The following is a 10,647-nucleotide window of genomic DNA, read 5'->3' as shown; positions in this document are numbered from 1 at the left end:
AATGACGTCACACCTGGAAGGAGCCCATACACTCTAGCATTTACCGAGGAGTCAGCAGGACTCTGCTGTGCTGGTTGTCATGGTGCTGGATGAGGGGAAGTTTATGTGTGGGGTCAGGAGGGGTTTACAGTGTGGATGTAGCAGTGCCGTGTGTGTGTACGAGGTGTACGGAGCGGAGCCGCGTGTGTACGAGGTGTACTGAGCGGAGCCGCGTGTGTACGAGGTGTATGGAGCGGAGCCGTGTGTGTACGAGATGTACGGAGCGGAGCCGTGTGTGTAGGAGATGTACAGAGCGGAGCCGTGTATGTACAAGGTGTTCGGAGCGGAGCCAAGCGTGTACGAGGTGTAAAGAGCGGAGCCGTGCGTGTACGAAGATGTATGGAGCGGAGCTGTGTGTGTACGGGGTGTGCGGAGCGGAGCTATGCGTGTTCGAGTTGTAGGAAGAGGAACCGTGTGTGTACAAGGTGTAAGGATCAGAGCTGTGTGTGTGTATGAGGTATACAGAGCGGAGCCACGTGTGTACGAGGTGTATGGAGCACAGCCGAGTGTGTACAAGGTGTACGGAGCGGAGCTGTGTGTGTATGAGGTGTACGGAGCGGAGCCGCATGTGTACGAGGTGTACGGAGCAGAGTCGTGTGTATACCAGGTGTACACAGTGGAGTCATGGGTATACAGAGCTGAGTCGTGCATGTACGAGGTGTACAGATTGGAGCTGAGTCGTGCGTGTACGGAGCGGAGCCGTGTTTGTATAAGGTGTACGGTGCAGAGGCGTGTGTACGAGGTGTACGGAGCAGAGCTGTGCGTGTACGAGGTGTATGGAGTGGAGCCATGTGTGTACGGAGCGGAGCCGCGTGTGTACGAGGTGTACTGAGCGGAGCCGCGTGTGTATGAGGTGTAAGGAGCGGAGCCGGCGTGTGTACGAGGTGTAAGGAGCGGAGCCGGCGTGTGTACGAGGTGTAAGGAGCGGAGCCGGCGTGTGTACGAGGTGTAAGGAGCGGAGCCGGCGTGTGTACGAGGTGTAAGGAGCGGAGCCGGCGTGTGTACGAGGTGTAAGGAGCGGAGCCGGCGTGTGTACGAGGTGTAAGGAGCGGAGCCGGCGTGTGTACGAGGTGTAAGGAGCGGAGCCAGCGTGTGTACGAGGTGTAAGGAGCGGAGCCGGCGTGTGTACGAGGTGTAAGGAGCGGAGCCGGCGTGTGTACGAGGTGTACTGAGCGGAGCCACGTGTGTACGAGGTGTACTGAGCAGAGCCACATGTGTACGAGGTGTATGGTGTGGAGCCCCATGTGTACGAGGTGTACGGAGTGGAGCCGCATGTGTGCGAGGTGTACGGAGTGGAGCCGTGTGTGTACGAGGTGTATGGAGCGGAGCCGCATGTGTACGAGGTGTACGGAGCAGAGCCGTGTGTGTAAGAGGTGTACGGAGCAGAGCTGTGCGTGTACCAGGTGTACCGAGCGGAGCCATGTGTGTACAGGGTGTTTGAGGTGCACGGAGCAGAACCAACTGTGTACGAGGTGTACGGAGCGGAGTCGTGCATGTACCAGGTGTACGGAGCGGAGTCATGCGTGTACCAGGTGTACGGAGAGGAGCCGTGTGTGTACGGAGCAGAGCCATGCGTGTATGAGGTGTACGGAGCAGAGCTGTGCATGTACCAGGTGTACGGAGAGGAGCCGTGTGTGTACAAGGTGTACGGAGCGGAGTCGTATGTGTACCAAGTGTACAGAGTGGAGCCGTATGTGTACGGAGCGGAGCCATGCGTGTACGAGGTGTACGGAGCGGAGCCGTGTGTGTACGAGATGTACGGAGCGGAGCCGTGCGTGTACGAGATGTACGGAGCGGAGCCGTGCGTGTACGAAGATGTACGGAGCGGAGCCGTGTGTGTACGAGGTGTACGAATTGGAGCCATGTGTGTACGGAGCGGAGCCATGCATGTTCGAGTTGTAGGAAGAGGAACCGTGTGTGTACAAGGTGTAAGGATCAGAGCTGTGTGTGTATGAGGTGTACAGAGAGGAGCCATGTGTGTACGAGGTGTAAGGTTCGGAGCCGTGTGTGTACGAGGTGTAGGGAGCAGAGCCGTGGGTGTACGAGGTGTAAGGATCGGAGCCGTGTGTGTACGAGGTGTACGGAGCGGAGTCGTCCGTGTACCAAGTGTTCGGAGTGGAGCCATGTGTGTACGAGGTGTACGGAGCGGAGTCGTGCATGTACGGAGCGGAGCCGTGCGTGTACAAGATGTACGGAGCGGTGCCGTGTGTGTACAAGGTGTACGGAGCAGAGCCGTGTGTGTACAAGGTGTACGGAGCAGAGCTGTGCGTGTACGAGGTGTACGGAGTGGAGCCATGTGTGTATGGAGCGGAGCAAGTGTGTACGAGGTGTACTGAGCGGAGCCGCATGTGTACGAGGTGTAAGGAGTGGAGTTGCGTGTGTACGAGGTGTACCGAGCGGAGCCACGTGTGTACGAGGTGTACTGAGCGGAGCCACATGTGTACGAGGTGTATGGAGCGGAGTCGCATGTGTGTGTACGAGGTGTACGGAGCGGAGCCGCATGTGTGCGAGGTGTACGGAGCGGAGCCGTGTGTGTACGAGGTGTATGGAGGGGAGCCGCATGCGTACGAGGTGTACGGAGCAGAGCCACGTGTGTACAGACAGGAGCAGTGTGTATATTATTGTTTCGCCCATGTCACTTCCAGTTTTCACCTTACAGACCCACCGTGCAGTGAACCCTCTGTATTTACTTTCATGCAGTCTTCTCTTTATGGTAGATTTGGATTTTGATACGCCTACCTCCTGGAGAGTGTTGGTCACTTGGTTGGCTGTTGTGAAGGGGTTTCTCTTCACCATGGAGATTATTCTGCGATCATCCACCACTGTTGTCTTCCGTGGGCGCCCAGGTCTTTTTGCATTGATGAGTTCACCAGTGCTTTCTTTCTCAGGATGTACCAAACTGTAGATTTTGCCACTCCTATTATTGGAGCAATTTCTCGGATGGGTTTTTTCTGTTTTCGCAGCTTAAGGATGGCTTGTTTCCCCTGCATGGAGAGCTCCTTTGACCAAATGTTTACTTCACAGCAAAACCTTCCAAATGCAAGCACCACACCTCAAATCAACTCCAGGCCTTTTATCTGCTTAATTGCGAATGACATAACGAAGGGATTGCCCACACCTGTCCATGAAATAGCCTTGGAGTCAATTGTCCAATTACTTTTGGTCCCTTTAAAAACAGGGTGGCACATGTTAAGGAGCTGAAACTCCTAAACCCTTCATTCAATTTTAATGTGGATACCCTCAAATGAAAGCTGAAAGTCTGAACTTCAACTGCATCTGAATTGTTTTGTTTATAATTCATTGTGGTAATGTCTATAACCAAAATTAGAAAAATGTTGTCTCTGTCCAAATATATATGGACCGAACTGTATATAGATATATATATATATATATATATATATAGACAGTATATATGTTTTTACGATTATTTGAGCCCATGGATCCATCTCGCAGTACGGATGCCATACGGATTACATGCAGAGGATACCATGCGCAAAATACGCTGACACACCCTGCCTACGGATGACATACGGATCACTATTTTGGGGACTTTTCTGTGTGTTACGGCCGTAAATAACGGACCGTATTTTCATACGCTGAGTGTGACGCCGACCTAATTCAAATCTGAAAATAAATATTAAATAACAACCACAAGACGGATTTCATCAACCAAGGTATCATTTTAATCAGTATAACGGCGCCGATCTGACACTGTAGGTTACTGTGCACAATCCTGCTGTCAGGTTCCCATTCAGCTAAATTTTGAGTGCACCCTCTCCATGAATGAAAAGCCCTACATCTGTATGCTCTCAGGACACTTCACTGTAGCTAAGACACAGGACTCATGGCAGCACTCACCTTTTCATCTCTGGACAAGAATTCTTCCAGACATCCTAAACAGTCTGAAGAGGTCTTCATCAGAGAAAATAACTTTATCCCAGTCCTTTGCAGTCCAATGCATGTCTGTAATATCCACTGAAGAAGATACACCTCTATTCCAACTTCCATTGCTATCTTGCTCTGCATCATGATAGCTTAAGAGCGGTGGTGTGAGGTCAATGGAACACCTGTACCGGAGTATCTGGCTTAGTTAGGTGTCATTAAAAAGATCTTCTGATGGTTTGTGTAGACACCACTCAGTGCCTCAGGCTTGGTGTGTTATGTCCAGTCAAGGAATAGATGGTACAGCCATTTCTCCAAACTGTATCAGAAGGTGCTTTTAAACACAGCAGCGAAAGGCTGATTGTGAATAGCCAGTGCGCCCTAAGCGTGCTATCATGATCTGCAGCGTCTCCAGATTTGTCTTCCATTAAGCACATCCAGCCGCTGCCAGCAGTGGATCTTGATGATTTGTCCAAGTTCATTGAATGGCAGAATACACCTCACACTAATAGTCTCCATGATAGTAACCGGGGCGTCCAAGTGCGTGTATTTCTGAACTTGCCACTCATTCACAATACTGAATAAATAAGGATGTTTGATGTTTTTTCAATTTTTATCCATTTTTTTCAGCACACATTTAACATGTACAATATATTGTTCCAGTGATTTCCAAAATTTCACAACTTTTATTCTATGGAGGTAGGGCTATGTTCTTGTTGAATACTGTAAAATCATTTTACAATCCTGAGTGGCCTATTTCTGGAGCACACTTCAATATGTGGGATTTGGGAAGGGATTTATACTCTCACTCTCTGCAATTATGTAATTGATAGATTATTTTGGAAAGTTTTATGTGCTGACAACCTGGTGTAAGTCAGATCCATAAGTACATACATGGACAGTAAGGGCCACATACAGTGGGTAAGGAAAGTATTTGTTGAGGAGAGCCATAAGATCAAATACTTAATTAACCCCAAGCCATAAGAGATTGAGAGAAATGACCCATAACGTGTATTGTTTGATCTTACATAAGTTTTTTAGATGAAAGTAAGACACTAAAGATGGCTGCCATTTCCTGTATCAGAGAGCCATGTGGCTGCCTGGCTGGTATCCAAGATGACGCCCACCCTGATGACCTCATGGATCCACCCACAGTGACGCCCACCTTGATGACCTCATGGACCAACCCACCCTGATGACCTCATGGATCCACCCATGGACTTGCTCATTGCCCAACCCACTAACCAATGGAATGCATCCGATCACTCCCATTTTAGAGCTAACCGAGCCCCCTTACAGGGGATATGTAACCATGTGTTCTGACTGAATAAAGTCTCTTTTCCCTTGCAGCTGGGCCATAGATTGATCATGGAGAGTTTACATATGACTGTGTGTTGTTATATGTTTATTTCTTTGGTGCGCACCTGATCAATATCCATTAGGCCAGGAGTAGGCAACTTAAGTGAACATTTTATTAAATTGTTCAACCTAACAATTTGGCTGCCCAGCCTGGGGCCAGCAGAGGAAGAGCCCTGAACCCTGAGGACCGGCGACTGGAATGGCAGAACGCACTGAATACCCCGAACGTGGAGACTGATCACCTCCTTATCAGAACACGGTAAGTCTGCTGATTTTTATAATCTGTAGTCTTTACCTGTGTCCTTCGGGGTATCCTGTGCAGATTGCCTGACCGTGTCCGGTCTTCGTGGTATCTGTAAGACGGCAGAAGGGTCTCTCCGCTGCTGGTCATTTAATTGCAAGAACCGTCACATGTTTTAGTTGCCTACTGCCTGTTATGTGTTGTGAGGAGGGGAGATGACTGGTAGTTAGAACAGGAAAAGCAAGTTGTTTTTTTTTTAGTGAAGGAAAAGCAAGTGTTAGAACAGGAAAAGCAAGTTTTTAGAAAAGAAAAGCAAGCAAGTGTAAGAAAAAAAAAAAAAAAATATTTTTGTCTGTGGTACAGTACATGGTTGTCGCCTGTGATAAGATTTTCAGTTCTGTATAAGAGAGACTAGGACCTTGAGTGATTGACTCGGCCTAGGGGGGCCCGGTAAAACTTGGAGTGAGATGACTCAGTTCGGCGCCTAATAAATTGTGTAGCGGCTCATTAAAACTTGGAGTGAGATGACTCAGTTCGAGCCAAATAAATAAATTTATAGTTTTTTTTTGCCCCGTGGCATCGAGTGAGTTGACTCTGCACGGGGACTGGTAAGTTAGGGAGCAATTTGACTAAGTAGGGAATAATTGGTTTGTAAAGTACAGAATACGGAAGTCAGACAGGGACCACGTGACAAGAAAGAATAGGAACTGAGTACTGCAGACTCAGTTCCCTTTAGAATCTCAGGGTTGAGTCATCTCCCCCGTCTTATTGTTTGTTTGGTGCTTGTTATCTTGATAGGGATATAGATATCTATAGAAAGATGGAGAAATTAATGCAGTTCTGCCGTATTGGCACTAAGCCAAATTCAGATGGCAAGTTAGACCCGTGCACATTAGTAACGACTCGTGAAGGGAAGAGTCATGTTTAAACAATGTAAAAAGCTTATGAAGTTGTGTGGAATGCCAGAAGGGGGGGAGGTTACAGCCCCTGGAGTGGAAGATTGTCTTGAAAGAAAGAAAGGGTATCCTAAAAGATAATGGATTTTTGTCTACTGCTAGGGCATGGGAGAGAGTCTCTGAAAGTCTGTATAGAGAAAATTGGGTAGAAGAGGAAAGGAATAAAAAGGGCAGAGTTTTGAATTATGTGTATTACAAAAATATATCCCGTGAGCGGCCACCACCTTATAATGGCCCAGAGCCATGTGCTAACCCTGGTAGCAGCCATTTTATGGATGGTAAATTTGCTAATGCTGGTAGCATCCATTTTATGGATGGTAAATTTGTTAATGCTGGTAGTAGCCATTTTGTAAATGGTAAATTTGTTAATGCTGGTAGCAGCCATTTTATGGATGGTAAATTTGCTAATGCTGGTAGCAGCCATTTTATGGATGGTAAATTTGCTAATGCTGGTAGCATCCATTTTATGGATGGTAAATTTGTTAATGCTGGTAGTAGCCATTTTGTAGATGGTAAATTTGTTAATGCTGGTAGTAGCCATTTTGTAAATGGTAAATTTGTTAATGCTGGTAGCAGCCATTTTATGGATGGTAAATTTGCTAATGCTGGTAGCAGCCATTTTATGGATGGTAAATTTGCTAATGCTGGTAGCATCCATTTTGTGGATGGTAAATTTGTTAATGCTGGTAGCATCCATTTTGTGGATGGTAAATTTGTTAATGCTGGTAGCAGCCATTTTATGGATGGCAAATGTGTTCATGCTGGCGGCGGCCATTCTGTGGATGGCAAATGTGTTAATTCTAATGGTGGCCATTTTGTGGATAACATGTAATTCTGACGGTAGCCATTTTCTGGATGGCAAATGTGCTGCTCCTGGTGGTGAACATCTTAGACTAAGTTTATACACCACATCACCAAATCCTTGTTACCCAGTAATGACCACTAACGGCCAATACTATTTTCCTTTGGGAAGTGAACAAGCTTTACCCATGTATCCTGTCTCAGTGGTTTCCAATGGGGCACCGAACCTTTCCCCTATCTAGCAATGCTCCCGCCTGGATCGTCCTCGGCACCAACCCTTTCTACTGTCACTTCCACTGCCAATTTAGCCGCACACCCACTGTTGTGAATTCTGTGGCCAAGCTCCCTCCTGTGGTCGTGAGTGGTACTTCGGCTGGTTCTGTCTATGAGCTTCCTTTGGTGGATGAGAGTGGTACTGCAGCTTCTGAGTTTCCTTCCTCAGGTGATGAGGTTAAGTCGTTAGGTGCTGCTCTATTTAACTCCACCTAGTGCTTTTATCCTGGCCTCCAGTCAATGCTCTAGTATTGGTCTTGCTTCCTCCTGGATCGTTCCTGTGGCCAGTCTGTCCTGCGTAAGCTAAGTTTTGCTTGTTTTTTTTGTTTGCTATTTTTTCTGTCCAGCTTGCTTTGTTGGTTTTTCTTGCTTGCTGGAAGCTCAGACGCAGAGGGAGCACCTCCGTACCGTTAGTCGGTGCGGAGGGTCTTTTTGCCCCTCTGCGTGGTTGTTTGTAGGTTTTTGTGTTGACCGCAAAGCTATCTTTCCTATCCTCGGTCTATTCAGTAAGTCGGGCCTCACTTTGCTAAATCTATTTCATCTCTGTGTTTGTGTTTTCATCTTTACTCACAGTCATTATATGTGGGGGGCTGCCTTTTCCTTTGGGGAGTTTCTCTGAAGCAAGGTAGGCTTATTTTTCTATCTTCAGGGCTGGTTAGTTTCTCAGGCTGTGCCGAGTTGCATAGGGAGCATTAGGCGCAATCCACGGCTACCTCTGGTGTTGTGTGATAGGATTGGGGATTGCAGTCAGCGGAGTTCCCACGTCTCAGAGCTCGTCCTATGTTTTTGGTAATTGTCAGGTCACTTTGTGTGCTCTGAACTTCAATGTCCATTGTGGTTCTGAATTACCTGTTCACAACAACCCACACAAGATGCTCCAAGCAATGGCCTCTCCTCCCAACGCTTCCACTACAATAGCACTCTCACACAGTCTACCTAACCCTATACCCGGTACCTCACAGGCTCTCTTGCAGCCAAGTGCACACCTGTATGGGACGGTGGCAACTGTATCAAGGGGGGGGGCTCAATCTGGGAGGGGGATGTCAATAGCACAGGAAGCACAAAGAGGAGGGAATGTTGACAACCTGTTTTCAAAAAGAACTTCCTGAGGGACCCTTGTTAGTGGTGGGAAAGGGTGACATAACGACAATGGAAACAGACGCTATTGTTAAAGCTGCCAATTCTCGGTTAGAGCATAATGGAGGTGTAGCTAGAGCTATAGTGTAAGCAGGAGGGGCGACTATTCAAGCTGACAGTCAAATCATTGTTGAGTCACATGGTCAGATAGCTGTTGGGGACATAGTGGTGACTAAAGCTGGCAATCTTCCATGTAGAATGATCATACACGCTGTGACCCCTACTTTTGACCCTATTCATCCAGACGTTAGTGCTCAACAACTTCATGCAGCAATAACTCGCATTTTAGAGTATGCGAATATTAGTGAGCAAATTGAGACCTTGACAATTCCGGTGCCATCTCTACTCCCGCCTCAGGTGTCACCACCAACAGTGCCAATGCTCATGTCTGAGGAGCCCACCCTCTACGTCAAGTTTACACCCCAGCAAGCTGCTACTCTGTTGTACCAAGCTCCAGATCCAGAAAAACAGCCGATGCCTTTCTACAGAAGCATGCTTCAAATCCAAAGTACTTACCCAGCTACGTGGCAAGATCTAATTTCCCTGGCAAATCTTAAAGCAGTCGATGCATATTGGCCTGTTATGGATATCGTGTTCAATGATGACTCACTTGCCAGTGACAAGACATGGGACTCTGGTGTTGAGTTCTGCCAAGAACCCAAGACATGGGCCTCGGATGAGCTGGCTGACCTATCACTTATTGTCGCCAAAGGATTCCAGATGCCTCAAAGCTGATGCAGCCATTGTACGAAGACCTCAAGACATCAGCGTTTCCACTATGTACCAAATCCGTGGAAGCTTTCTACGCTCTTAAACAGGCCATACAGTCTGCACCAGCTTTTGGAATCCCAAATTCTGATATCATCTGAGGACATCCAGTTCTCTTAATGGCTCCACACGACATAATTGCTATTCCTGCAACCCTAAACATCTGTTGGTGCAGCGTCATATGAGACTACAATATTCGCTGTTGGTTCCGGATAATGTCACTCTTGTCCGCTGCAGCATCTTCAAACTGTCCATGCTGCTTCCTCTTTCCAGGGGGGATGTGGATGATGATGCTCATGCTCTCGGAGAAGATGCCTCTACACACTCAAAGGAGGATCATGACTATCTTGAACAAATGCAGAAAGAAGTAGCCTCCAAGAAAAACGTGTCTGAAGACCCATTCCCACATGCTGACCTGACGTTCCTCACTGATGGTTCCAGATTTGCAGATGAAACGGGAAGGTTCCATACGGGATATGCCGTGGTTACACATGACCAGGTCATCTCAGCTGGATCACTACCACCGCACATGTCTGCACAAGAAGCGGAACTTAAAGCTTTGACGTTGGCTTGTCAGGAAGCAACGGAGAAGGTGGTCAACCTCTACACGGATTCAAGATATGCTTTCGGAGTGGCTCATGACTTCGGCAGTATCTGGGCAGCCAGAGGATACCTAACTAACTTGTGGCCGCTCTTGATCTACGTTCGGAGGTTGCAGTGATCAAGATCAAAGCTCACGGAAGATTGGATTCTCCAGAAGCAAGGAGGAACTTCTTTGCTGACAAAACAGTAAAAACCTATGCTGCTGATCCATTTGGGAAAGAGAAAGCAGCGGTGTACGTGTCACAAAACACTGAAGAAGGGACTAAAGGCTCTCTTATGAGGATTATCCATCTACATCAAGACATTGGATGATGAAAAGAAGCCATGACAAGAAGGAGGAGCTAAAAAAGGATGAAGATGGAGTCTGGAGGGTGAACAAAAAGTTCTGTCTACCCCGTAATCTGTATTCCTCAGAGACAGAATGGGCACACGGTATCGCCCAGAGGCCGGAATCAGATGATTGACCTGATTTGGAAGACTTACATGGCACTTGGGATCTCTACTGTCACCCAAAAATACTGCAATTCCTGCCTTGTGTGTGCAACATGCAATCCAGCACCGCCCCAGAAAGTTACTCAGAAACATTGG

The sequence above is a fragment of the Ranitomeya imitator genome, chromosome 2 (genome assembly GCF_032444005.1).
Source record: "Ranitomeya imitator isolate aRanImi1 chromosome 2, aRanImi1.pri, whole genome shotgun sequence".
Taxonomy (NCBI): Eukaryota; Metazoa; Chordata; class Amphibia; order Anura; family Dendrobatidae; genus Ranitomeya; species Ranitomeya imitator.
The sequence above is the reverse complement of the archived record's forward strand: the minus strand, read 5'-3'. Positions refer to the sequence as shown.